Here is a 27628-nt window from a genome sequence, read left to right as displayed (position 1 = left end):
GGAAAACTGGACAGTCACATGCACAAGAATGAAACTGGATCACTTTCTTACACCATACACAAAAATAAACTCAAAATGGATTAAAGACCTAAATGTGACACCTGAAACCATAAAAGTCCTAGAAGAGAGCAGAGGCAGTAATTTCTCTGATATTGGCCATAACAACAATTTCCTAGAGATATCTCCTCAGGCAAGGGGGAAAAAAGCAAAAATAAACTACTGGGACTACATGAAAATAAAAAGCTTCTGCACAGCGAAGGATACAACTAAAAAAACTAAAAAACAATCGATGGAATGTGAGAAGATACTTGCAAATGACATGTCCAAAAAAGGGTTAGTATCCAAAATATATAAAGAACTTTTACAACTCAACCAAAAAATAAACAAACAAAAAACCCAACAACCAAGCAATCCAATTAAAAAATAGGCAGAAGACATGAACAGACAATTCTCCAAAGAAGAATACAGATGGCCAAAGGACACATGATCGACATCACTAATCATCAGGCAAATCAAAACCATAATGAGATACCACCTCACACCTGTCAGAATGGCTGAAATCTAAAATAGAAGAAACAAGTGTTGGCAAGGATGTGTAGGAAAAGGAACCCTCATGCACTGTTGGTGGGAATGCAAACTGGTGCAGTCACTGTGGAGTTTCCTTGAAAACTTGAAAATGGAATTGCCATCTGATCCAGTAATTCCACTAGTGAGTATTTACCCAAAGAATATGAAAACACTAATTCGGAAAGATACATGCACCCCATGTTTATTGTACCATTATTTACAACAGTCCAATTTTGGAAGCAGCATCATTAGATGAATAAAGAAGATATGGTGTATATATACAATGGAGTATTATTCAGGCATAAAAAAGAATGAAATCTTGCCATTTGCAACAACATGGATGGGTCTGGAAGATATTACACTAAGTAAAATAAGTTAGTCAAAGAAAGACAAATACCATATAATTTCATTCATATGTGGAATTTAAGAAATAAAACAAAGAAAAAAGAAACAAGCAAAAAAATAGTCTTTTAAATACAGAGAGCTGGTGGTTACCAGAGGGGAGACGGGGAGGGGCACGGATGAAGGGGATTGAGAGCACACTTGTCATGATGAGCAATGAGCGGTGTACGGAACTGCTGAATCACTGTATCGTACACCTGGAACTAATATAACACTGCATGTTAACTACACTGGAATGAAAAGAGTTAAAAAAAAAAAACAAAAACAAAGACCTCTCCTGCTGCAAAGACCATGGACTATAACTCAGCCATGAGAAAGAAGGAACTGCCGTCAACAAGATGGATAGAACTTGAGGGCATTAAACTAAATTAAATAAGCCACAGAAAGACAAAAGATTGCATTATGTCACTTACATGCGAAATCTAAAAAAGAAAAAAAAAGCCAAACTCAGAGTAGAAAAGTGGTTTCCTGGGGCTGGAGGTGGGCAGAGGCAAGGAGAGGTTCGTAAAAGAGTACAAAGTTTCAGCTATCAGATGAGTGCATCTAAGGATCTAAAGTATAATATAACAAGGGGCCTGTAGCTAATAACACTGTAGTGCATAAGAAATCTGCTGAGACAGTAGGACTTAAATGTTCTCACCAAAAAACCAGAAAGATACGTATGTGAGGTGACGGATGTATCCACTAACTAGGTAGACGGGTCTTTCACAGTGTGCCCGGGCCTCAACACAACGTGCACTTTAAAAAGCTTACAATTCTAGTTCTAGTTGTCAATTATACCTCCAGGAGGCTGAAAAAGAGTAATGATACTATTCAGAAAGTAAAAAAGGAAGGAAGGAAAGAAGGAAGAAGGAAAGGAGGGAGGGAGGGAGGAGGGCAGGGAGGGAGAGAGGGAGACATCCCCATGACTTCAGTGACTCCTGTGGAATGTGTCTTGTTCTTACACAACTTCAGAACAAGGCCTAAGAAAGATGAGGACCAGTCCCTCTCCCTCCTATTCAGGTGTGCCTCATCACCTCTCCTCTTCTTTCCTCCCCAACCAAGCCTGCTCAGTCCTTTCTAACTGGGCCTGCGGCAGGGCGGCAGGGGGGGGGGGGGGGAGCAGGGGGGGAGGAGTCACACGTGATCTACTGTCCACAAGCTCCGTGGCCTATTACTGACACCGGCACACTGGGAGTGTTAAGGTGGGAAGCATAAACAATTAGGCAGGAACGCCGGGTACGCTGGGACTCTCCCAGGCAAGTATGTGGTCATCTTAATTTTACTTCAATGTGAGTTTAAGTCAAGATTTTAATCTTTCACTGAGACATTTCTTTTTTAGATTTTTCTCCTGTATTACTGTGTTTTTTAGGAATTAGAGGACAGATGTAGAGAGAGTTCGGGTGGCAGAGAAATGTCTCTCTACTCCTGAGAAGACAGTAAGACAGTTTCTCTGGCTCCATCATTCAGTTCTTGTATTATGTGTGCAATTTCCCATAAGACCTCTGTAACTCCATTTCTTCATTTACATAGTGAGGTAATAATACTAAATAATACTAAAACGAGTTCATGATGAAAATAACTGTGAGGGGTCTTTGCCAAATGTAAGAGGCATCCTAAACGCCTGTTGTGTTAATTATGGTCACCGGCATCATCAGCACCATGACTTTCTGTTCTAAGGAAGGTTAAGAACACTCTGAAGTCTCAATCTTCTTCACATGCATTTTTTGCAAATGGCTTCACACGGCTATTTCACCCCCGAAACTTCACGTGGGCAGAGTAACGGGGAAATGCAAGCTAAGGGGTGTGTGATCCCCAGGCATGCACTGACTGTGGGCGAAGCTCACATCCCAATATTTATGAGGCATGAGAGTTTTCCAAAGAGTGGCATGGAAAATCCATTTTCTTGATTTCATATGTTCAGTGCTCCAAAATCTAACCCTGGGCAACATAATAAGCGTGTGTGTGTCTGGGGAGGGAGGGATAGCTTAAATTACTTATATGAAAATGTATTTAAAATCTTAAACCTCAAAATACAGCACAATGAAGCTGAAAGCAAGCAATTTATTCTCAAATTGAGAAAAAAATCAGAGATTTTCCTAAAATAAGGGAGATGGGAAGGGTCCTGGGAACAAACACTGCAGAATGACATTTATTCTGTGTCTCTCGGTCAACCTGAGGCTAGAGGACTGAGCGGTCCCCTCCCACTTCTGGGTGGGAGACATCAGCCAGGCCCTTGTCTCTTCCCTAACCCCTCCTAACACTCTAGCACCTTGTGATTATTCAAGAAAGGAAACATGATTAAAAGTACAGCAAAACACAGCTTACAATTCCTTGTCCCGTCTGCTCCCTGCATGACGGAGAAGGAAGGAGAGCCGCTCAATTGTCTGCTCTCTTTCATGTCTTAATGATGATAATGTGACGATGATTATGTTGATAAAACATGCTGAGGAAACCTTTTTGTGTATAGAATAAAATATTTTCCAGGCACTTTTCTTTTCTAGTGGGAATTGATTTGAATCATGATGCGTTACACACAATTTCCTTATCTGTGAAATAGTCGTGAGAGATTTGGAGTCAGATAGAAATGGGTTCTATCTGTCAGAACTCTGCCAAATCCTCAAAAGCATCCTTGTCTTCTCCATTTGTAAAATGAGATTAGTTCCTTACCATGGAGTGCTACGTCAGTATGATGTGGACAGCATTTAGCACAGTGCCTGAAACACAGAAAGCCCCAGAGGGTAGGCAGGTTTCATTCATTCAGAGACTGGAATTCACTACTACATAAAAACCCTCTCCTGGGCACCTGGGATATGATGACAGAAAGAACAGTCATTGTTTTTGCTTTCAGGGATCTTAGAACTAGTATGAGGATATCAAATAAATAACAGCACTAATACAAATATAATTGCAAACTTCAGTAAGTGCTGTTATCAGAGAAAAGAAGAAAAAATGAAGTTAATGAGAGCACAAAAGACAAAGACCTTATTTAGTCTGAAGAGTCGTGAAGTGTTCTCAGATGAAGTTACATTTGACCTAAAATCAGAAGAAGAAGAATAGATGAAATTGGTGTGGAAAAAGAATATCTGTGTATGAAAACAGAGCAGAATGTGCAAAGGCCCTGAGGCAGGAGGCAACCTTTGGCAGGATGGCTGGTACTCAGTGAGTAGAGGGGGAGCGACAAAGGATGAGGCTAAACTGCAAACAGGTTCCTTTTTCTGTGCTCATTTACTGGATTGCATTTTTCTTTTCTTTTCTTTTTTTTTTTTTTTTTCATTTAGAGTGAGTATGCCACAGGTGCCTCCTTGGAACGGGCACCTCCTATTATCCCTGACACCTAGTGCAACCTTAGCAATAGTAACTGTCCAATGAACGAATGTAAAGCTTCACTATGCCCTAAATTCAATGAGCCTGCTAGCCCTAGTCTAGGTAACGCAACTTCAAGATGCAGTCCCTAAATTTTCTGATTAATAGACCCTCGTTGCCACTTTTGCCCATGCTGCAGCCGCCTGTCCCAAACCAGGCCCCCTGCACTGCTCGCAGTTCCCCTCATCCTCTATGTCCCCGGGCCAGGGGGCTCAGCTCTCTATCTGCCAGCAGGAAAGACCTTTTAATGCATGGAGGTTTAGAATCAGGGTCCTTTAGTAGAAGAGCTGCAAATTCTGGGATATAATTATTTCAGTTTAATGCTTGCACCTCTTTCTGTATTTCGGAGAAGTAGGATGGGAAAGACGGGTTAAGTTGAGATCGAGGATTACCTCACACTCACAAATCTCTGCTTTTTGCCTCTTTCATTTTTCCGCCTTACATAGGTTCTACTATTGACTAAAACCTATCATACCAACACCACTTCCGGCACCCCACACCCCTCCCCTAACCATGTGTACACACGGACATGTGCGCACACACACTTTGTCAGAACAGCTTATACGTGTCTGAATCACGACCAGGGGTGTGATTGGAGTTCTTTCCTATTGTGTCAAAGAAATCAGGGAATGAACTAGCTCAGGGGTTGGTAAACTGTTCCTGTAAAAAGCCAGGTAATAAATACTTCAGGCTTTGTGGGTCACAGACACTATCACAACGCATTGTGCCACTGTGGTGTGACAGTGACCCGAACTGATATGTCAACAAGTGGATGTCACAGAGTTCTAACAACACTGAAAATTGAATTTCATATACTTTTCACACCAAGAAAATCTTTTGTTTTCTTCCCCAACATTTTGAAAATATAAGAATCATTCTTCACTCATGTGCTGTATGTAGTATGCCAACCTGAGCTAATCGATTGCTGACTTTTCTTCTAGACGTTTTGTGTTATGCTCAGGGCACTGCAAGGTCAGGCAGGGGTAAGGGTGGAGAGGAGCATATACTGACATCGGCCCCCGCTGTACCTACAGCTCAGCTCTGATCCAGCCAGAAGGTCCTACCGCAGAGGAAGTAATTCACTGGCTGACTGAATGAGAAAGTGAATTAAATACAAAATGAATGAATGAACAAACAAATGAATAAAAATAAGTAGTTAAAAGAGGATTTGCCTGGGTACTAGGAGCATCTGATCTGGATCACCTCATAACTGTTGTTGCACTTTCATACATTTCCCTGACAGTTTTCAAAAGCAAAGCCCCAATTTGCATCTCTAATTAGAAACATTTTGTGACTTGAGAGGGAAGTGGAGACTGGTCTGCATGTTATTATGTAGCACTGGGACACTAAAAATGATCAAGAAAGGAGGCCTCGGGTCTGTGCTCGGAGAGCCATCTTCAAATCCCCCCAAAAGTGGGTTCGATTGAGCCAGCATATGCAAAAGATTCACAATTTTGTATTTCAAATAAGAAACATGCTAAGGAGAAAACAAGAAGCTTTGTGGTTGAAGAGGAGCGGAGAGAAACACACAATCGCTCCTAGTCTGTCATTTCCCCCACAGAGCAGTAAATAAGAGCTTTGATACATAAAAGCAGTTATCAAACAGTAACAAATTAGTTCTTCACCATCTGTGATCCATGAGAGGGGGTGACAGTTTTAGTGCAAAATTTTAAAATATGAAATCAACTATTTATGAACCGGGTTCAGAGCCTCCACGTCTACCCGGCCTCTTAAAGCAGAACCACAAGAAAGCGCTGAGGTTTTCAACTAACAAAAGCCAGCAGTTGTGGCTCCTCTCTTTAAAATATGCTAATTACCGCCTGACATTTGTAAACAAGATGTTTCCTTCCATACTACAGCTCACTATGCTTTCATATTTGCGCATCACTTTAAAGAACCGGCTTCACACAAGAGTCTGGTGATTACAGAGCCTCCAGGCAAAGGAAGTCCACCCTCCCTTGCTACCTTGGTCTGGATCTTGTCCAGACACCTATCAGCCGAATTCTCTGCTACCCAAAGCCTTGCCCTTGAGCTCTCCTGAAACACAGCTGGGACCTCCCACCTTCAGCCTCAGTCTCGTGCAAGGCACCCATTAGCTCTGCACAACGTTGTGGTGGTGTTAAGCTGGGCCTGATTCCAGGCAGCCCCAGGAGCTTTGGACTGAGCAACCATCTCAAGTGCTTCATTCTCAGGGTCAGGGAGCCACTTCATCACACAACTGTCCCTACCACCTACCTGCATGTTGGGGGGAGAAATCAAAGGACGCCAGATGCTGGTCTTTATTCCAGCTTGGACCCCCAGTGCTGCCTCTGGTCCCTAATCCTACCATTCCCGAGGGGGTAAAAGGGTCCATTCGAGAGAGGGGTTTGCAAATCCTCAAAGTAGTCAGTGATTCCTACTTTGGGAAGTGGGTATACAGTTCAGAAATGAAAGCAAATGGTTCTCCAGAAACAGAGGAGAAAAACCCACCCCTGTAATGTTAGATTTAACTTCTCTTGGCCATAATTCCTCAATGAATTATTGTAGATTTTCCATGTATATCCCTGCTTCTATGTTTTCTTCTCCTCTTTCTTCTTCTTTGTTCTCCCCCCCCCCAAGTAGGAGGGAGAACGGAAATAAGTAAATAAACAACTTACTCTATTTGCAATTTACTATAATGTTATAGTAAAACAATGACTGGTTTGCAGTTAGAAAGAGAGATGTGTTCAAATCTCATCCTGGTGTCACAGCTCAGCATGTGAGTCAGGCAACTCACATCCACGTTGTGTGCCTCTGTTCTCTTGCCTATTAAATGGGAACAATTCCAAACAGATGAACTAAGGGAACATGTATGAGTGTTCTTACCTGTCTTGTGCAATGAGAAGCCTACAATCATGTGGGCAGGTGACTCCACGTCTCTGAAGTTCGAGGGAGATCCTGTAAATGAGAACCCTGTGCAAACTGCAGAGTGCTATATAAGCAAAAGTCAGCACTCCGGGCTCTGCCAGTAATTCACAGCAGAAGCTTAACCATAACATCGAGGGGTCCGTATCTGACAACTGCTAAGGCCCCTTCCAGCTTCATTGACCAATGGGCCCAACTGCACAAAGGTGGGGATTTTTAAGATTCCTGAAAAGGCTCTATGACACTCGGACTTGAAGACTTGCAATGGCGCACACTTTGCCCACGGATCAGCCAGGTTTTGACTGCACTACTCCTCCTGCCCTGCCTGGGCTTCACACAGGGGCGATCACAAGAGCCCTGGTTTTCAGTAACTCTATCTGGAAACTGGCTGTGTGTCTATAAATCCAGCACAGAGTGTACTTAGATTCTTCAGCTCTGAAATTAAAGGGTATCTCTGTTATTTATTTACAGTACTTATTTTGTACTGCCATAATTCAAACCAAAACAAACTCCAACCCCAGAAACAATAGCCTGATGAATTTTTAAAGAAACTTTCCAAAATAAATCTATTTTTTTGGCTTGGGTTAAGCAGGGGAAGTTTCCACCCCTAAGGAAGAGCTTTGCTTTGTTTGTTTGCTTTGTGAATGCTAGAAGGCATTCGGTAAGTCATTACACAAGGGGTCCCGCTGTCTCAGAGGAGATGGCACTGGCGTCTAAATACGTAGGGAAGTCATCGTACTCAGAGTTATTATTTTGTGGCACTATAAATGTGCCGGGCACCAGGTTAGACACAACTTAAAAAATGTAATGCTAATGTCATTATCTCTATTTTACAGCTCTAAGAACTGAGTTCAGAGAAATTTTATGGCTTGGACAAAATCGGACCATGATGGAAGGAAGCTCGAACCAAAACAGTTCCCCTGTTAGCCCGTGTCTTTTTCATGTGAATCAAGCGCACTGCCCCTCTTGCACGCAGCTGCTGAAATCTGCATTGTTGTTGCTTTTTTTTTTTTTTCCCCCTAACGTGTTTTCTAGTGAATATTTTCAGGAAGTCCCAGAAGACATTCAGATCCCTCCCCAGGAAGGCTGTCCTTTTCCCAGGAAATTCTTGCCCACAATCTTGCCTGTCTTCAATATGTTTCTCAGTTCATATGGTGTTCAAGTCAGCCCTCGGCATGCCATATGCACCTGTGAAAATTCACTTAATAGAAATATATAAACAATTACTGCATGTAAGGGAACTACTTTAACGGTAATTCCAAATAAAATCCCCAACAGAAACGTCCCCACAGAACCATCAGAAATGCGGCTGCATGGACAAGACAAGTGAAGAAATGAACAGGGGAAACAGGATTCAAATATAAACTCACGGCTTCGTGAAAACCCAGCAGAATCAAATTCTCACTTCGCCACTAATTCCTCTTCACTTTGCTCCTGTGGTTACTAAAACATAATTTATTGAAAAATGTGTTTCTGTGTTGCTTCCTTCGCCAGAAAAAGAAGTCGTCCTTGACGCTTCCTCATCCCTCCTCCCAGCTTTAACCACAAAGCAGCCCTGCGCACCCTGCCTCCTGCACAGGTCACCACCCTGGCCGGGCCACTGGAACTCCATGCAGCCAATGGACTGGGCTCTGCCTCTAGTCCAGCACAATCACGATTCCACCAGGGGTGAGAACGAGGCTTCTAAGATGCGTCTGACTGTGATGCCCCTTCAGGAAACCCTTCGATGGCCTCCCCTTGCGCCAAGGTACCTTAGCATTCATGAAGAGGGCCCCAGGCTGTTCCTGACTTTGGCCCCACTTCCTTATAGGTTTCCCCTCTCACTATACTCCCAATGCCACATTCACAGTCTAACTTTTAGCCACATGGTCTTTCCTTCTCTCCTTCCTTCCTTCTTTTTGAGCAAATGCAACTCTCGACTCCTCCTTCAGCCTGAGCTGGCATTCTTCCGTTGCTGAGCCTGCTGCTATTCACCTTCCAGGCTCTGAACTGGGCGCTTCTCTGGGTGGCCTTCCCTCCACCCTCTCCAGGCTTGGTTCGAAGTCTGTGCTGTGAGCACCCGCTGCACAGCGTTCCTTCCTCTTATGTCTCAGTTAACTGCTTGTCTTCCTCATGATCCAGAAACTCCATAAGAGCAGGTTCTGCGTCCTTCTCACACTTGTAGTTCCAGTGCCCAAACCAGCAGTTAGAGCACAATGGGGACTCAATCACCGTTTCTTAGAGGAACGAATGAGTTTCGAATACACCGACACATTACTAACAATCGGATATGCTATCCAACATGAAGTTAGAGCACCAGCCTCCCCAGAAGAATTTTGGTGCAGCTACAGCCAGAACCTGTCTCTTCCTACTCCTCATTTAATACTCCTGTAAAGGCAGGTTCAAGAAATGAGCGTGGTGTATAGGGCTGAGTCTCAGCAATGTCATAATGAGCCAAGTGACCTTCATCAGACAATGATGTTCTTGAAGCTCAGTTTTCTCATCTCTAAAATGGGGGTAACAATACCTGTCTTTTCTCTCAAGGACATTGCGGAGATCTAACCTGATAATGTGAAAATGCATTGAAAACCCCAAAAGCGCTCAAAAAAATAAACAGTATCTCACTGGGAAGGAAGGGAGGAAGGGAGAGAGGGAGGGAGGGAGGAAGAAAGACAGAAGAATATCAGCAACCTTGACTCTATGAAATAAAAGCTAACCCTTACTGAGTGCTTACCACATGCCAGGGACTGCTCTGTGTCCTACCCACTTATTCCTACCAACACTCTAGGCTTAATGAGTGGTCTTCTATGCTTACAGCGGTGTGGAGGATGAAAACCGATAGTAAGACCCTCTGTCTTCATTCAGCAACACCTACTTGTTGGTGTCTACTATGTGACAGCATAGAAAGTACCCAGCAAACACCCTATACTAGGTCGCCATGTTGAACAAGATGCCATGTTGAACAGTAGGGCACCACTATGGTGACGCAGTCTGTGTGCTAGCTGCCCAGGGCTGCCATAATAAATTACCACAAGATGGGTGGCTTAAAACAACAAAAATCTATTCTCTCATGGTCCTGGCGGCCAGAAGTCTGAAATAAGTGTGTGGGCAGAGTTGGTTCCTTCTTGGGAACTCAGAGAGTGTGCTCCTTGCCTCTTCTACGATCTGACAGCTGCCAGAATCCTGGTGTCCCTTGGCTTTCAATCTCTGACTCCATCTTCATGCAGCACTCTCTTCTCTCTCTATTTCTGTTTTTACTTCTCATAAGGACACCAGTCATTAAAGCCCACTCTAATCCAGGATGACCTCATTTTAACTAGATGTAATTAGTTAAAAGTTAAAAGTTAAAATTGGTGCAAAGACACCAACTCCAAATAAGATCACTGCTATGAACTAAAATATGTCCTCCCAAAATTCAAATTTTGAAGCCAAAACCACCTGCATGACTGACTATATTTGGAGATCAGGCCTTGAGGAAGTAATTAAAGTTAAATTCGGTCTTAAGAATAGGGTCCTAATCTGATAGGACTCAAGTCCTTATAAAAAGAGAATGAGATACCAGAGCTCGCTCTCTCTTTCCACCCTGTGAGGACACAGTGAGGGAGGGGCCGTCTGCAAGCCAGGAACAGAGCCCTCACAGAGCCCCCACAGAGCCCGATCATGCTGGCACCTTGATCTTGGACTTCGGCCTCCAGAATGGTAAGAAAATAAATTTCTACTTTAATCCACCTAGTCTATGGTATGTGACGGCAGCCTGAGTGGACTAAAAAAATCACACTGCAGATTCTGGGCAGACATGAATTTAGGGGGACACTGTTCACTTCAGTACAGTCAGTAAACCCCATTAGCTTTATCCCTTCCAAGAGCAAGGAAGAGAAGACTATACGTTACTTACAAAGATCATTACTGATATTTGGAATGGAAAGTCGCATTTATGTGAAAAAGTACTTCACAAGGACTCCTTTCTAGTAATGCAAAACAAATGAGGAATCCCTGTGATATTGAGAATAATGGCCATTCTTATTATAGTTTAGCTGGGGGGGGGCATACATTTGCTGTAGAAATGTTTGTCTTTCGTGTGTTTGCGGTTTTGCTGGTTTGGAAATAATATTTTTGTGGCCGTCCTAGTTCTGCTCTGTACATGCATTCATCACCCCACTCTCGCCTGGGCCTATGGCACAGAAAGTGCAGACAACATAGCCCAATTTGTCTAAATACCAACTCTGGGCCTCACTCACCACAGTGCTCACTGCGCTGGGAGAACACAGCTGTATAACCTTATCAACGCCGGCCGAAGGAGGGCCCGCCAGTTCAGTGCTGACCCAGAGCTCATATCTGCCTTGGCACATGCTGGTGCGCATCTGGAATGAACAGGTTGATGAGGGAATCTGAGGGGCTGGAGGATGGAAGGTAGAGAGTTTCGGTATTTCTGACCTCTGCATAAATTCAAAACATGTAGCCAACTTTCCTATGCCAGAGAATTTGAAGAGTATTTTTCCCCCCTCTGGAATCTTCTGCTCCTATGGGACTATGAGTCCCACAGTTTGTTGTTGTTGTTGTCTGGTTTTTTAGGCACAGGATTTGGAAAATCATTACCTAGTGATTTCCTCCAGGGGGGAAATGGTGCCCCTTTCTCACATCCCAACTCCCATTCATCTGCAAATAACAGAACCAATGCAGAGGTCACAAGTCTATAAAGGCCTGTTTTCCTTCCTGGAGGAGCTGAATACTGGGGCAGGGGAACACTGAGATAATTTAATTAAGGAGTCATTTCTAATAAATAATGTTTAACAAAGCACGTGAATAACACAGAAGATCATTTCTCATTAGAAATGCAGCCATCCAGTCATTGGGGGTTAAGGGAACACTTGCTATGTGCTGGGTACTGTGTGCTCTGAGGGAAAAAGACTGGAGCCATGACTCCAGCCCTAAAGGAACCCATCACGGGGGGCAGGGCAGGGGAGACACACAGCTTCACTTCTTTCTAGCAATACAGCAATAGGATCTGGGGCAATTCACGCTTGAGGCCTTGGTTTTCTTATCCATATACTGGAGACAGCAATGACAACACCTTTAGTATCAACTGTCATAAGCTTTCAATAGACTGAAATGAGGGTAACAGAACGGTTCTTGGCTGGGCGTCTGAGGAGGAACCTTACCACACAATGACATCCCTCAATGCCATGTTACAGGCAAAGCCACACACACCCCAGAGCAGGGAGAGTCTCAGGGAGGAGGTGCGATGCAGGCGAGCGCAGCACCACGGGAAGCTCTGCCCGGACGTGCATGTCTGGGAACCGGCCTCACGCAGACCCACTGGCTCACAGCCTCAGAAGCCCTGTGCTCTCACACTTCCAGAATGGACTGGAGAGCATCTGGAGCCCTGCATTTAAACCCTTTGGGCTGCTTGAGTATTTTACCATGAGCATGTTTTGCTTTGACATTACCTTTGAATAAAGAGGACGTTCTAGCTACTGTCTCGAGGTCACTGTCCAGCTCAGATGTGTTCTACAGCCTTTGTCAGTGCTGTTTAGCCCCCAGCTCGACTCCACGGGGCACGGGGGGTGCCGGGGTGGAAGAGGAAGAGCCATGTGATAGGAGCCTACAGACAAGCTTCTTCCCCCCTGGGCTCTGTCTTCAGCGTGCATGCCGTCGCAGGCTGGGGAACAGAAGGCTTGTTTTCCAGGAGCGCATCAGCCAAGAAAAAGAAGGACAGGAAACTGTGGAAGGCCTCAGGGTGTGCAGTGTCCATTTCCGCACAGCACGTGCTGCCCATCCAGGTGCGTCTCACCTCTCAACGGGGCCCCAGACTTGGGCCTCCTTGGTCAGGGGCTGCAGTAATCGGGGCCGACAGGTTGCCCAGAACTCAGGGTAGCCCGCCAACCCAGGCAGAGCTGACATGGTTTACCTCCCAGAGTCTCGAGCCTCTGCCTCTGAAACTGGGGCCACTTTTGGGATGACCCCAAGCTCACTCACGGCAGGGTTTGCCCTGGGCCAGGGGCCTCAGAGTGAGGGGGTCCCTGCGTGTGAGCCTGCACCAGCCAGTTCCTCCCCAGCAAGGCGCAGACTTCCTCTGAGGGTCTGGGAGGCATGCTGTCCAAGAAGCCATGGAGAAGGGGCCTGCCTGTCCCTACCCCCAGACCGGCCACACAGGCTTTTCTGGGGGAAATCCAAATTTGTCATTTCTACCTCTTCGCTTCTTGTGAAGCTCTTGAGTGGAAAAGAAAGGGCAAAACTTGTAGGTGTGCAAGCCCATGTCATAGAACAAATGATGAGAGGCTTTCCCTTGATTGTGGAGAAAAGAGGGGCTGGAGAGAACGAGGTCTTGGGCCCAGCCTGGCCCTGCCATGAACTTTCTGTGTATTTGGGGAAATCATCTAACCTTTGAGGGCATATTTCCCCATGCACTAAATGAAAAAGCCACCTCGAGTCCATTCAGATAATGGAATATTATTTAGCACTGAAATGAAATGAGCGACAAGGCACGAAAAGACCCTAAATGCATAGTCCTAAGTGCAAGAGGTCAATCCGAAAAGGCTTCATCCTGAATGATTCCAACTACATGACATTCTAGAAAAGGCCAAACTGTGGAGAGATGTAACGATCAGTGGTGACCAGGGGTTAGGCATTGGAAGGGATGAGAAGGCAGAGCGCAGAGCACAGAGGAGTTTTAGGGCAATGAAAATACCCTGCGTGAATCACAATGCTGGATACATCTCATTACCCATGTGTCCAAACCCACAGAATGGACAACACCAAAAGTGAACCCTCATGTCAACTATGGACTCTGGGTGCTTATGAGGTGCACAATGTAGGATCTGCAGTTGTCGTAAATATCCCCCTCTGGTCAGCAACGTTGGAGAGATCATGCGTGTTGCGGGGGCAGGGAATAGATGGGAAATCTCCATCTTCCTCTCAATTCTGCTGTAAACCTAAAACTACTCTTAAAAAACAAAGTCTTTTTTTTTTAAAAAAAAGTCACTCTGATGATGTCTAACACAGCTTCAGCTGTAATTTCTGCTGTTCTCATCCTCCAAAAGGGGCCACTATTTCCAAAGAAGCCTATTGGGTGATCCGTGCATTTCTCTACAATTGTATTCCTGGGGCTTTAACCAAGAGACTCTAATATGTAAATGCTCCCTTTTTTTGTCATCCAACAGACATGCTTATCTGATTCCACTCTAATTGCAACTATGAAGAGCCATAGCAAGTTAATTATACTCAGTTTCTGCCTCAAAAATACCTGATAGGGTTTCAAATGCAAAATTACAAAGAGTTCAGACGTCAACACGGCCAAACCATATGTCCTGCATTACCAGCCTGTGCTCTGCAGATCTACTCAGTGATCGGGTTTTTAAAAATTGATTGCAGTTTTTGTGGACTGCAGTTAAATCTGCAGATTACATAAAATTGGGATGTTTTGTATTTAGCTGCTAAGGAAAGTTCCCCTTAACTGAATAAAGTAATTGCAAACAGATCTTTCTGTTCTCTTTCGAAGATTATTCGTGTTACTGTAACTTCATTCGGTCTTAAGCCCCGAGCAGGAATAACATGGTACAGATAATACTATTTACTTGCAAAATGAACTTTCAGCCCAATAACCAAGACTCTGAAGGTAAAAATCATATGGCATACAGTTTTCTTAGCCTGAAACTGGGAAAACCTTCAGCAAGTACAGCAAAATACCAAAATGCAGCTGCTGTCATTAATTCACATGAGCGTGCATCCTTCACTCCGCATTGGTTTAATTTTTTTGTAACGCTAATGGCAAAGCCAGAGGAGACCCACTCTGTTTCTTCAAACCCCTCTGCACCCAACTTATATTTCTTATAACAACTTATATTTACAAAATACATTACATATATAACGTATCCAACTTATGTTTCTTACGTCTTTTAGAGCATGTAACATAACCATTCGGAGCAGGAAGTCGCAAAATCAAAATAATAATTCCTCTTCAATTATTAACTAAACTAACTCCTCAGTGGATATGGGGTTCTTCAGCCTTTGGCTGCCGTTCTTATTTACATGTTTCTTCAGCCCCTGCAGTGGTCTTATTCTCACCTGCGCGCCCTGCTCCACTGCACTGATGTATATGAAAGGATATGGCCTCTTCTGCAAGTGTGAAAAGAGATACGGCCCCATCACTCATTTGGAAAGACGAGTGCAGACACTCAGACATGGGAATCGTGTCCCTCCATTCTTCCCATCCCAAATCTTTATAGAACTAAATATAGGAGGATCTTCCATCCACTGCCTCCAAAAGTCCATGCTTTCCCTCACTTTGCCTTCAACTCTCCCACTTCATTTCAAAGAGTCCGACGTCTATGTCATCTCCTACCTCGTGCCCCCACGCCCCCACGCTGCTCCTTCCTATTTTGTTCTACCACCTTTCGTTCCTCCCTCTTTATTCCAGCCATATAAAATTCTGCCTTTATCCAAACCCATCAAGAGTCACACTTCAATCCTGAAGGGTTGCCTCAACGTGTGGTCACTTCCACCCCACTGTCTGCCCACTCTACCTTCCAGGGAGGATCCCCTCTATTCAGTGCATGCACTCCGCTTTCATGGGTGGGCCCAGGGCATCTACCTTAAGTCATCAACTGTGTCTTCTCAGATCATTCCTATCAGAGTTTCTTCCTTCCTTCCCTCCCTCTCTCCTTCCCTCCCTTCCTTCTTCCCTCCGTCCCTCGTCCCTCCCTCCCTCTGGACGAGGGGGAGCAGCCTGGCTGTAGAGGTGGGCAAAGGTGCAGAAGGAAGGCCACAACAGAGGCACCCATGACTAGAGTCCCGTCAGTCCGGCAACCTCATGCCCTAAAACAAGATTCCGACGAGGATGGCACTGAAGTTCTGTGTCCAGCGACTCCCAGACACGTTATCAGCTGCATTTCCAGTTGTCTGAGCATTAGTGTACATTAATGTTGAAACCACATCAGTAGATCCCTGGCTCCTTGCCATTTAACTGCATTTAACCAACAGGAGTCCTCTAGCGTCCCTGTACTGCTCACTTCAGTTACTCCAGGTACACCAACAGGACTTTCCTCAAGGGGTACGCGGTGGATTTTTCAACACTGCGTATTCCACCGACTAGCCAGGGAAATAAGCTGGTCCCGTCATGTGTCACGTACCAAGAGGTGAGAGCTGCCTTTGTCCCTCAACTGTCTTTCCACATTTTGCATGTTCTTTCATTGCTGGTGAGCAAAGAGGCACAGGGGTCAGTCTGTCCCCCTCAAAGCCAACTGCCCCTTTGCTGGCCTTGTGGTTTGGACACACCACGTAATCTCTTTGAGATTCTGTGCCATCATCTGTAAGATGGAACCCTAAGAGTGCTGGCCTCACAGTGACCAGAGGCCAGCACGAGTTCATTCATGGGCAGTCTTACAACTGTGCTTGACAGTGAGAAAGTGTTCAATCAACATAATCTGTTATTTTTTTTTATTAAGACAAATAATGTAGATTTATTTTTTTAAGACTAAAATGTTTCATATTAACTTGTCTGACTTTATGGGCAAGAAGCTGTCACAAAGTCTAAATGATACAATGTCAGTGCTCGGGGACACTCTGGCCCCGTCTCCATGAGGACTGGGTTGCAGGAGCATTTTGTGCAAGATTTGGGTTTGATCCATTCCTTCCCTGACTCCATCGCACTCCCAAGACTCCTGCCTGGGACAATGTGGGACCCATTCCATTGTGGTACCTGTGTGCTTTTTTCTCCCAATACCAACCTACTCTCTGACACCAACTGGACGTCTGACATTTCAATTCTATTCTGACACTAACCCAGAATCAGCACGGACTTCACAGGTTAGGGACTCAGTCCCACAAGACTGTCCCACTCCAGACTCCAGATGAGAGTGAGGGGCTCAGGCTACTCACACTTCTGCCTGGCCAACTACAAATCCGGCGGTTCCCACGACACCCTCCTCGAGTTCTGTAATTTCCTAGAACGAGTTGCAGACCTGAGGAAAGCACTTCACTTGGGTTAACCAGTCTGTTACAACAAATGCAACTCTGGAACAGCTGAGTGGGAGAGACACAGAGAGCAAGGTGTGGGGGCTGGGGTGCAAGGCAGAGAGCTTCCATGCCCTCTCTGGGCACATAATCCTCCCAGAACCTAGATGTATTCACCAACCCAGAAACTCCCCAAACCCATCGTCTAGGGATTTTTACGAGGCTTCAGTACAGAGGCATGTTTGATTAAATGCACCGGTCACTGGTGGTGGAACTTAACCTCCAGCCTTCACCCTCATGGAGATGCAGGGTGGTGCTGAGAGATCTAATCCTTAATCCCAGGGTTGTCTGGGGGTGACCAGCCCCCTAGCCTCAGGCTACTTAGCTCTCCATCATCCACCTGGGAGTCATCTCCTTAACATACAAAAGTTGCTAAGTTGCAAGTTTTAGGAGCTCTAGAACAAATATGTGTTTTTGATTATGGGGCAGTACCCCAACCCCAAAGCCGTGGCCTGAGTGGCAGGGTGGAGAAGGGCACATTTCTGGCTCTGCCCTGGGGGAGTTGAGCCACCTTGGGCAGAGACCTACCTTCACAGGTTTGTTTCCTCCTGTGCCAAACGAGGAGCTGAATTCAACCATAACAAGAAAGACCCAACTTTCCCTCCCCAAGTACCTCCCACGTGCAGACACCACGCCGTTATGCAAGAACCATTTCTAGTCCTCTCAACAACACAGCCATGTGGCTGTAGCTCTCTCAACTTAGGAGGTAAAGGAAAAGAAGTTCGAGGAGGTGAGGGACCACAGTCAAGGTCATTCGGCTAGTAAGCGGGCTTCGAACCCTGCCAGCAAAGACTTTGTCTCCGCCATACCCGCGATTCACTCACAAACCTTCCAACTTGGAAACGACGTCAACTTTGGCAATTGCCATTTGAGGAGCACTCACCCATCTCCCACCGGGAGCCCTCTTCACGCTGCTTCCCAGGCAAACTCTGGCAAGGATAATCTCTCACCAGCTCTCCTAGAGTCTGTCCTCATTCGGATCTCCTTCCAAAACTCTCCATCCACCACAACTGAATAAATAACAGCAAGAACTGGTTTTTGCCTACCTTCCCCTCAGGCAGAAGAGGATTCTGGGCCATGCTGACCTCCTGCGGACAAGCACGTTGCTTGGATGTGTGATGCGTTCAACCCTTCATGCGATCCACCTGCGGGCTGAGCCCAGGGCTACGTGGTCAGTGGATTCTGGTCACAGAAGACCTCGGTCTCTCTCTGGCCGGTGCGTATTTTACCGTGTGCAGCCTTTGGAGTTGCAGGCCATCCGTTTGCTCCGGGCCCTGCAAACATCCACTTCATCAGCTCTTTCATCTGCTGAGTTTTCTGAAGCATTTCCTCATTCAAAATCCAGCGGAGGCCTCTTAGTCCTTTCTAAATGCCGTCACTGAACACCTACCAGGACTCCCTCCCCGCACGGACTCAAGCCCCACCAAGCAGAGGCCACATTACCAAAGGCCCCTTTCCTCACTTTGTCTTCTCACACCATGTTCTGGGCCTGTTCTATACATAGGAGCTTCTCCCTGTCTCCTAAGCCCTTCACAAATGTTCAGATGTTCAGGGATAAAAGTGAAATGTTTCTTCAGAATGTCCTAGAAGAGCTGGAAGTCACAAACCCTGAAATCCCCTCATGCCTCCTTGACCATTTCTAAGCTGATATGGGAGGGAATGGAGATTGTTGCCACATCAGGAGCAAACACCGGTCTGATCTAGAAGCCGGCATGATTATTTGAAAAGGAAGTGTAAGTGTAGATACGCCAGGGAGTCACAGCCCGAGCAACTGGTCATAATAGTCAGCTGGAGCTTCCTGCCAACGCTCCCCTCTCAGGACAGCATGTGATTCCTAGAATGTCTGATCCATCCATGTCGACAACCAACCCAGGTTAGTTCACTGCTCTCCACCGTTCCCTCTGCCCCAACCGTCCTGCGGGTGCTGCCAGAGCCCAGCACTCACACCCACAGTCAGCACTAAGGGCCCCAGGCTGAAGGCCGCAATTACTTTGCTTTGGTCCAGATGACAGACCACATTCTTGTCTACACTTGCTGACATGAATCCACATAGCTTTACTTAGGATATTTTTATGCCACTAAATCACTTTTTTTTTTTCTCTGATCCTGAAAAGATTTAAAGCAAATTTATCAAAAAGACATAGTCAAATGAGAATAAAGTGAATAAACAGGAGCCCATTATGCCATATTCAGCGTCACCTCTATGATACTGAATGTGAGAAGTGGCTTTTTAAATTCATTGCCTACTCGGTTAAACAATTCTGTCTACTCAGATTGGCTGTTTCCTTTTTTCTGGTGCTGTATACCATGTGAAATTAGGTGTTTTGCTTTCTTTTTCCAAGCTGGCTGCAAAGAAGCATAGAACTAATGCCAATGTTTTTTGGAGCAACTACACCAGCACCACTGAGCACCCAGTACCTCTCTCCTCTTTGCTATGTCTGACTTGATTAAAGGACAAGTTTACTGCATGTAGAAACAGTATTATGGGGCATGTGGGTGGCTTAGGCAGTGAAGCCTCTGCCTTTGGCTCGGGTTATGATCTCAGGGTCCTGAGATCGATCCCCACATCAGGCTCCCTGCTCAGCAGACAGCCTGCTTCTCCCTCTCCTTCTGACCCTACCCCTACCCCTACCCCTGTTTGTGCTCTCTCTCTCTCAAATAAGAAGAAATAAAATCTTTAAGAAAAAAAAGAGTAACAGTATTATGAGTGCTTTAGGGAGCATATAACAAAATAACTGACCAACAAAGACACCTGATTATTTCACGGGAAAACAGACTGGAAAAAGCTGGTACCGGGGTTGGTTCTGGGCTCACCAAACTTGCCTGGAACCCAGGTCCTTCCTCCTTCCTGCTCTTCAGTCCCGGTGGTGCCCGGAATGTTTCTTCTTAAGGTCGTAGCTGCAGTGACTTCTCAAGTTACATTCTCCCAGGGCAGCATCTGGGAGGGACAGAGGACTCCGGGGGCCACAGAGCCTGCCCCTTGTCACCTCACCCTGCAGTCAGGGGGCAGAGCCTTTCCCCAAAGTCACCAGACAGAGTGCTTCCTGTATTCCATGGGCCAAAATCAGGACACAGGAGGGGAATCACTGAAAAAGAGAGAGGGAGAAAGGACTGTGTTACTCCTAAGCCCCTGGGCTGAGGAATCTCCCACCTACAGGATAAGAAGGTAAGAGGGATAATAGTATCATTAAAATGTAGCTAGCACTTCGGAGCTAGAATTACAAGCATCTGCATTCATCAATTCATTTAATGCTTTTAACAACTACCTGAGATCGTAAACCCCAATTCAGGGACTGGGACGCAGGCACGGACAGGTGAGAGCGTGGGCCCAAGGTCCCGCCGCTGAGCCTGCACATGCTGTGCCCACGACCACTGTGTGTCTGGCTTCTGCACCCTGAGCTTTCCTAAAAACGTTCATCCTCACACCGGGGCTTCTCAGAGGTGATACAAGACAGAATTTGAGATTGCAAGACCCTAAAAGGTCCCAGTGGCTACTTCAATTAATAGGAAGATGAGCTTTTGGAGCTGACTTGACCGAGTGATCATACAATCCCCGTGTTGTGTAGTGTAGAGCAGAAAACTCCCCCAGACACAGAAGCAAATTGCACATGACCAGTAAACTGACCGAGGTAGGATAAGAACCCACGTTCCCATCCACTAAGTAATTAAGCTAAATATATTTCACTAATAAACTTCCCTCCCTCTGACCGTCCTGAAGCTTTCATTCCACGCCTCCCCCCCAACCCTGCTGTGCTCTAAGTGGACGACACATGGTGCACCGTGCATGACAGCAGGTGCTGGGGTGCCTTCTGAGGTGGGTACCTGCGGACAACTACACTGGGGATCGCCTGGTGCCGTCAGCTCAGGCCTGGCCTGCAATGGGCCAGCACACAGGACGCATGCTCACTGCGGCAGCACAGCAAAGCCCCAAACCCAACACACTGACTAAAGGCATCATCAGGTCTACTCTGTGCTCATCACAGCCCATCTGAAGTCCCATTTCTGAGGCATAAAATGGGATTAATATAGCCCACAAGAACTGCAAATAAATGAGATTATTTGTGTGCAAGCATTTTCTCTCACTATAGAGTAAGTCACAAATTCAGTTTTGTTCTTATTTATCTTATTCTCACATAGATCTAGGCTTTGGAAAACTGTAAGTATGTTCTAAATCAACTTACAGATAGTTGGACTTCACTAATCAAAATGCACTGAAACACAGTCAAATGCTCTGGACTGGCAGCCCTTCACCCATGACAGCGGCAATGAAGAGAAGTCAAGGCTGATACCAGGGCCTTCGGTTTGCACTGGACTCGTGGCAGCAGACGTCATCCTGCCCACATCTGTGACAATGTAGTAGAATCTGGGAAGTGTGCCATAAGGCTCTCTGGGAAGGCAGGCTGCCCCCTCCATGGAAGCTTTCCCTGGGAACAAATGTAGGGCCTGCTTTCAATTGCATCATCCTACCAACTTCGTGTAGAATCTTATTCTAGTAGCAACAGCAAAGCTAGCTAGAAGCAAGAAAGCATTGCAACAGAAAAAAGCAGTACATGCCCAGTCCCAACAGTGATGGTAACTGTAGACAGAATTAATGGAGAACCATGTGCCAGCACGGGGCTCGGTGCGATATTGAATGACTTCTTCTGACAGGGGACAACATGGACAGCTCCCTGCCCCTTGACATTTTCTCTAGACCACCGAAATATAACTCCATTCATTCATTCAGTACTTCATTCAAACAATTCGTTTTGAAGGTGTATTACATGTTGGGTACCATGTGCAATGCCCCCAAAGCTAAAAATGAAGCTAAAATAGGAGACCTTCTTACCAGTCTCTTCAGAAGATTAGGAAGCATGTTATGGTAGAAAGAGCTCTAGACATAAATCTGGAGGTGCTGTTTCTATTTCTGGCTCTGCCAACAGCGGTGTGGCCTCTTTCAGAGCAAAGCCCTTCTCTGAGCCTCCAATCCTGCATCTTTAAAATAACGGTACTTGAACTCTTCTCTGCACTCCCAGTACTGACCTCCTCTGGGACAAGCCCCTGAAAAGAGGTTTGGTTTGGGGCTCCACAAAAGAAATCCTACTGCAGGGACGGGCGTGCCGCAGGAAAGGAGACGCTTCAGCTGCTGCTGCTGGTGGTGACAATGAAGATATTCCCACTTCATGTGCCAAACAGGCTTGTCACAGATAAGCATAGTGTGAGCCAGCATCTCCGCAGACTTCTGGCTCCTGTCCATCAGGCTCAGAAGGAACTCGGCGACTGGGGAGAACAACTCATGACTCAAAATCAGATCCTGCTGCTAACCCGGCAAGACCTCCATCCAAAGGCAAGAGTGCAGTCAGGAGATGCTGGGCCTCGTCATAATCAATGGGGACAAGATTTCCACTTTCTTTCCAGCCCTTGAGTCAGCAAACCTTCCATGGAGTCAACGCTGCCTAGTATTTAAGTGTTTCCTCATCTGCAAGCTCAGCATATGTCACTTAGACCCACTGCCATGTGAATGTGCACACACACACACTCATGCATGCACACATACACACTTGTGCACTCACACACATGCATGCAGGCACACATACTTATGCATGCACACACCCACATATGCACATGCACACAGCCATGCATGTAACACACTAATGCATGTGCACACACAAACACAATTGTATTACATGTAACACATTCATGTCATGTAACACACTCATACATGTCCACACACAAACACAATTATTGAACAATGTTAGCTGTTGCAATTCTGGTGACTAAGAAAAAAAGACTTAAGATTTACCTCTTGCTTTCCTTAGGCTCAATTTTTCACTATAGTGAAACAAATAGTTAGCTTGGGTACTAGGGATTTTCGCTGTAACTGTTAAATATCTCAGAGTTAGAATATCCTGTATCTCTCAGTCTGAAGAAGAGCCCTAAATATTGACGGACCTATACTGAAAGCACTTGACTTTTAAAATCTATTTATACACCTAACTGTACAGGCCACTGATGTTAAAACATACTAAGGGATGTTAGCCCCTTGAGTGATTATATTTTCATACATTTTCATGTTGTTAAAACTTAAAAGCTAGGTCTGGTCAACCCGCTAGATTCCTGCTACTAGTTACCAAACTGGAAAATGATGGGTACATAAACCAAACCTCAACCAAACATAAATCTTTGTCTGTGACAAGCTTCAACTGTCTCTTGAAGGCCACAAGTCCACATTTGTACTGAAATGGCACATCGACAACTTGCTGGGTGTGGTTTTAGATGGCTCAGGTTGTATCATTCTTTTAGGAGAAACCACGCTCACTACACAGTGCTGTAATCATGACTCTGAAGAGCAAGAAGACCGTGAGTTGAGTCCCGGCTACCAGGCAGAGTGCACAGAGGGTGGCAAGTTTTGGCGGGGCTGGGTCAGGTGTGCGAGGAAGGGGATGGGGACATGGGACAGCAAGGTCATGGCAAGGGCAGTGATGGCTCCTGGCTATGAGCACGCACTGCACTGGGCCACTATTCTTCTCATTTCATCGTCCCAGCAGCCTTAGAAAATAGGTGTTGTCAGCATTCCCATTTCATAGGTGAGAATTTTGAGGCCTATATGAACCAAAGCACTTTCCCAAAGACAGGTGTAAAAAGCAGAGCAGACCCATGACTCCAGACTGGCCTCAAACACCCACTGCCCTGCTCCAAGGATGCCTGCAATTCCTGCAGCAAGCCACAGAGCTTCATGCCTCCAGCCAGGTTATGGTTTGTGCTGCTTTCACTGACCACAGCACCGGGGCCCTCTTCTCACCAGCCTTCTAAGCCCAGACCAGATACATCCCACCCACATGTCTCTGATTTTGCCTGATCTGCCCCCTCATTTCTGTTTCCATGCAATCTTGTAGGAACTTGATCATTTGGCCCATAGGGCCGACAGAATTGAGTGTCAATGGAATGAAGTCAGAATGTGATGCTAGTATCAAGGAAGGGAGGGCTTGCTACACCATGGTAAGCAATTTCTTGTCTAGTTGCTATGGACTGAATGTTGTATACCCCCCAAATTCATATATTGATGTGATGGTAAGATGAGAAAAAGAAACTAGAGTTTCTCTCTCTGCCATGTAAGGACACAGCGAGGAGGCAACTGCATATAAGCCAGGAGGAGGGCTCTTACCAAGAACCAAATCTGCTGACACCTTGACCTTAGACGTCCAGCCTCCAGATCTGTGAGAGATAACTGTCTGCTGATTAAGCCCCCCCCTCCGTCGTATTTTACTGTAGCAGCCCAAGCCAACTAAAACAGTAGTCAGTGAGAGCGTGAGATGGATTTTAAAGCAGGTAGTATCATGGTAAGATTATACTGACAGACATATTCCTAATTTTAAGAGAGAAAACCATACTTCTTAATACCATTCATTTATGTAACTGTAGGTATCAATACATGTTTTCTGTAAAGAGCCAGGGAGTAAATATTTTAGGCTTGGCAGGAGATAGACAGTTACTGTCTTGTGGGCTGTAGGCCACGGTTTGCTGACCTCAATATAATAGAGTACATTTTCCGAAAGAAACCTATAATTTCTCAAAGACTTGCTTTTGTTTGCTGGGTAGACATCCAAATAATTATTCTTTATGTGAAATTTATTTAGATGTCACTTTATTGCAAATATGATTAATTAGTACACACATGGATCAAGTCTTTGTTGCAGATTATTGTAGCGTCCCTGTGCAGGTGATACACCAAAAAATAACCCATTACTGTTAAAAAAAAAAGAAAGAAAATAGAGCAATGCTTGTGCATTAAGAGTCTCTCAAATGCCAAATGTGCCATGTCAGGGGTCCCTCAGCTCCGAAGGGACTCCAGCCCAGTTCTGGAAGTCACCGGCCCGTTATCAGAGCCTCGCAACACTTTCATTTTATAAAAAGAAACAAGAGGAAAAAAAGATCCCACATGGGAAATGTTGCAGCCACAAGAATGCGGTTGCCTTTTTCTCGGTTACCTTGTATCTAAAAGTAGGTACTGCTGTTGGACCCGCTTCAAAAACTTCTCATCGCCCATGAAGATCTCAGCACCCCTGCTCAGACCTACGCCCCTGACAAACAACCACCTATATTTTCAGCAACTGTTGCTGTTTTTCTTGCCTTGCGTCAAAGAACCACTTTCTCATCTGTGAATGTGATAAACCTGCTAGAAAAGGGGACCGATTTTTATTTCCCACTTGAAGGCATTTTAACTTTATTGATCTATGTATCCCTCCCAACAACTGTACAAGGCGGTCAATCTTCCCCCAAATGTACGGATCATGAATTTGAGCCCCAGAGACCCTGAAGGTCACACATCTCCTGTGACGGCTGAGCACAGATCTGAATCCGGAGCATGTGCTCCAGCACCTGCATCCTTTTCACCATGCCGGGTCCTTTCTCTCCTCTACTTCATACACTTCTCACAGCTCTCCTCTCCAGCTCAACACAGCCCACTACCTCCAACAGGCAGAACCACAAATTGTCAGAATTTCCCTCCCTCCCACCCCCTCTGGCAAAGCACCCTGAGCATGAGGGGGGCCAAGGAAGGGGGCCAGGGAAGAGTCCTCCAGTGGCTGCCCTCCAAAGCGCACAGCAGAGCTGGGACACGGCAAGGCCGTAGAGGCTGGGGGTGAGCCAGGGAGGCGAGGCAGCTGAAATAGATGAGGCAGTCCACCACCTATGTCAACAGAGCAGGGCGCCGGCCGGTGGAGCCCTGGGGCCCAGGGAGCCTTGGGATCCGAGCCTGCCCACAGAGCCGCCAAGTCTAGACTCCAGATGTGCACTCACTATTACCAGGCCAAGTCAGATCCATCGGGCGGGTAAATATTCCTACCAGATGACAGCGGGCTCCATTACAACAGTGATGACAAAGGACAAAAATAGGAACAGAGTAAATACTGGGCACTGCTGTTCCTTGGGGGAGGTAAACACACACACACACACACACACACACACACGCACACATATACTCCCACCCACTGACATGCACGCACACACTCCCACACATACATGCATGCCCACGCACACTCACATGCATTCATATACACTCCCACACACTCACATGCATCCCCACATGATCCCACACACTCACATGGATGCACACACACACTCACATGCACTCCTACACACTCACTTGTACGCCCACATACTCCCGCACACTCACATAACATGCACATACCCACACATGCACACATCATGCATACACACACACATTCTCCACATACTTTTTCAGGATGCTATTATGTCAGTAGGCCATAGGCATCCTTATATTTTCTTGCTTACGTGGGAATAGTTCCAAGATGAACTGAAGACGATTTAAGTCAATTAGACACTTAAAATGAGTTGAAACTGGCTGCATAGAGAGGACACACACAATCTACCTTCTGATTTTTAACCTTTGGAGAGACTGAGAGCTGAGAAAAAGACAGAAAGCAAATTTTTTTACAAAAAGTTTTTAGAATCCAGGGCAATGAAGTATCAATTTACTTTGAGAGATGGCAGTTTTACAGTTTCTTTAGAGCATCAGAATAGTCCTGCATCACAAAAATCTAAAAATAGGTCTGCCCTCCAGATTTGCTCAGCCCAAGTGTTCCTCTGTCTCCCACATCCACCGTGTCACCTCCATTACAGCCAGTCCCAATGACGTCATATGCTAATTTCAAAAATGTGACTTTCTACGTCTGCCTTGAGCAACTGGAGAGAAAGAACATAGGCTTTCAATAATTCCAGAGTTGTAATATCTCTTTGCTTAAAATATATTGGCACCTGGTAGGAGGTAAGGTTTCACTTCCTTGTGAAATTACAGCCTCCCATATGTCAGACACAGCAGCTGAAAGTGAATGAAATGCTAGAATTTTTTATGAACTCCCCCACTCAATCCACTCCCCCACTGAATGCTGGAGGCATTCAGGTAATATTACCGTCACTTTCACTTTTTTGTTCCTTTACTGCTTGAGAGGATAGGATTTTACCTGGGGTGGAAAGAGCAGACCTCAAACTGGAGTTTAAATCAGACCCTTTATTTCCGCTTATCAATTACTATTTTCCAGACACCCTATAATCTTCATGGCAGCCCCAAGAAATATTTTATAGAATAAATAATTTCCGTAGAAGCACAGAGATGGTCTATGACAGAGCCGGGACTGGACCCATCCTACCTGATTCTGGATGGAAATGGAATATATCCTGGGAAAAGGATCAGAGTGGAATGAGGGGGTCAAGTGATACTGACCACTCCATCTCCTGGCTAAAAATGGCATACTGTTTCATTTCTAAAACATAAACTCACATAATTCAGTGAATTCATAACTAAACATGAAGTATTCCTCTTCATTCATTTTCAGATCAAAATTGAAATTTGCCTCCCAGATTTGCTTGAATGAAAAATTTGCAATACATGGAACTTCAGCTAACAGCAAACAAAACAAACAGCAGCTGGTAGATTCAGTAT

This window comes from Ursus americanus, chromosome 7 (genome assembly GCF_024610735.1).
Source record: "Ursus americanus isolate L20-20 chromosome 7, mUrsAme1.1.p, whole genome shotgun sequence".
NCBI lineage: Eukaryota > Metazoa > Chordata > Mammalia > Carnivora > Ursidae > Ursus > Ursus americanus.
Note: the sequence above shows the minus strand (reverse complement) of the source record.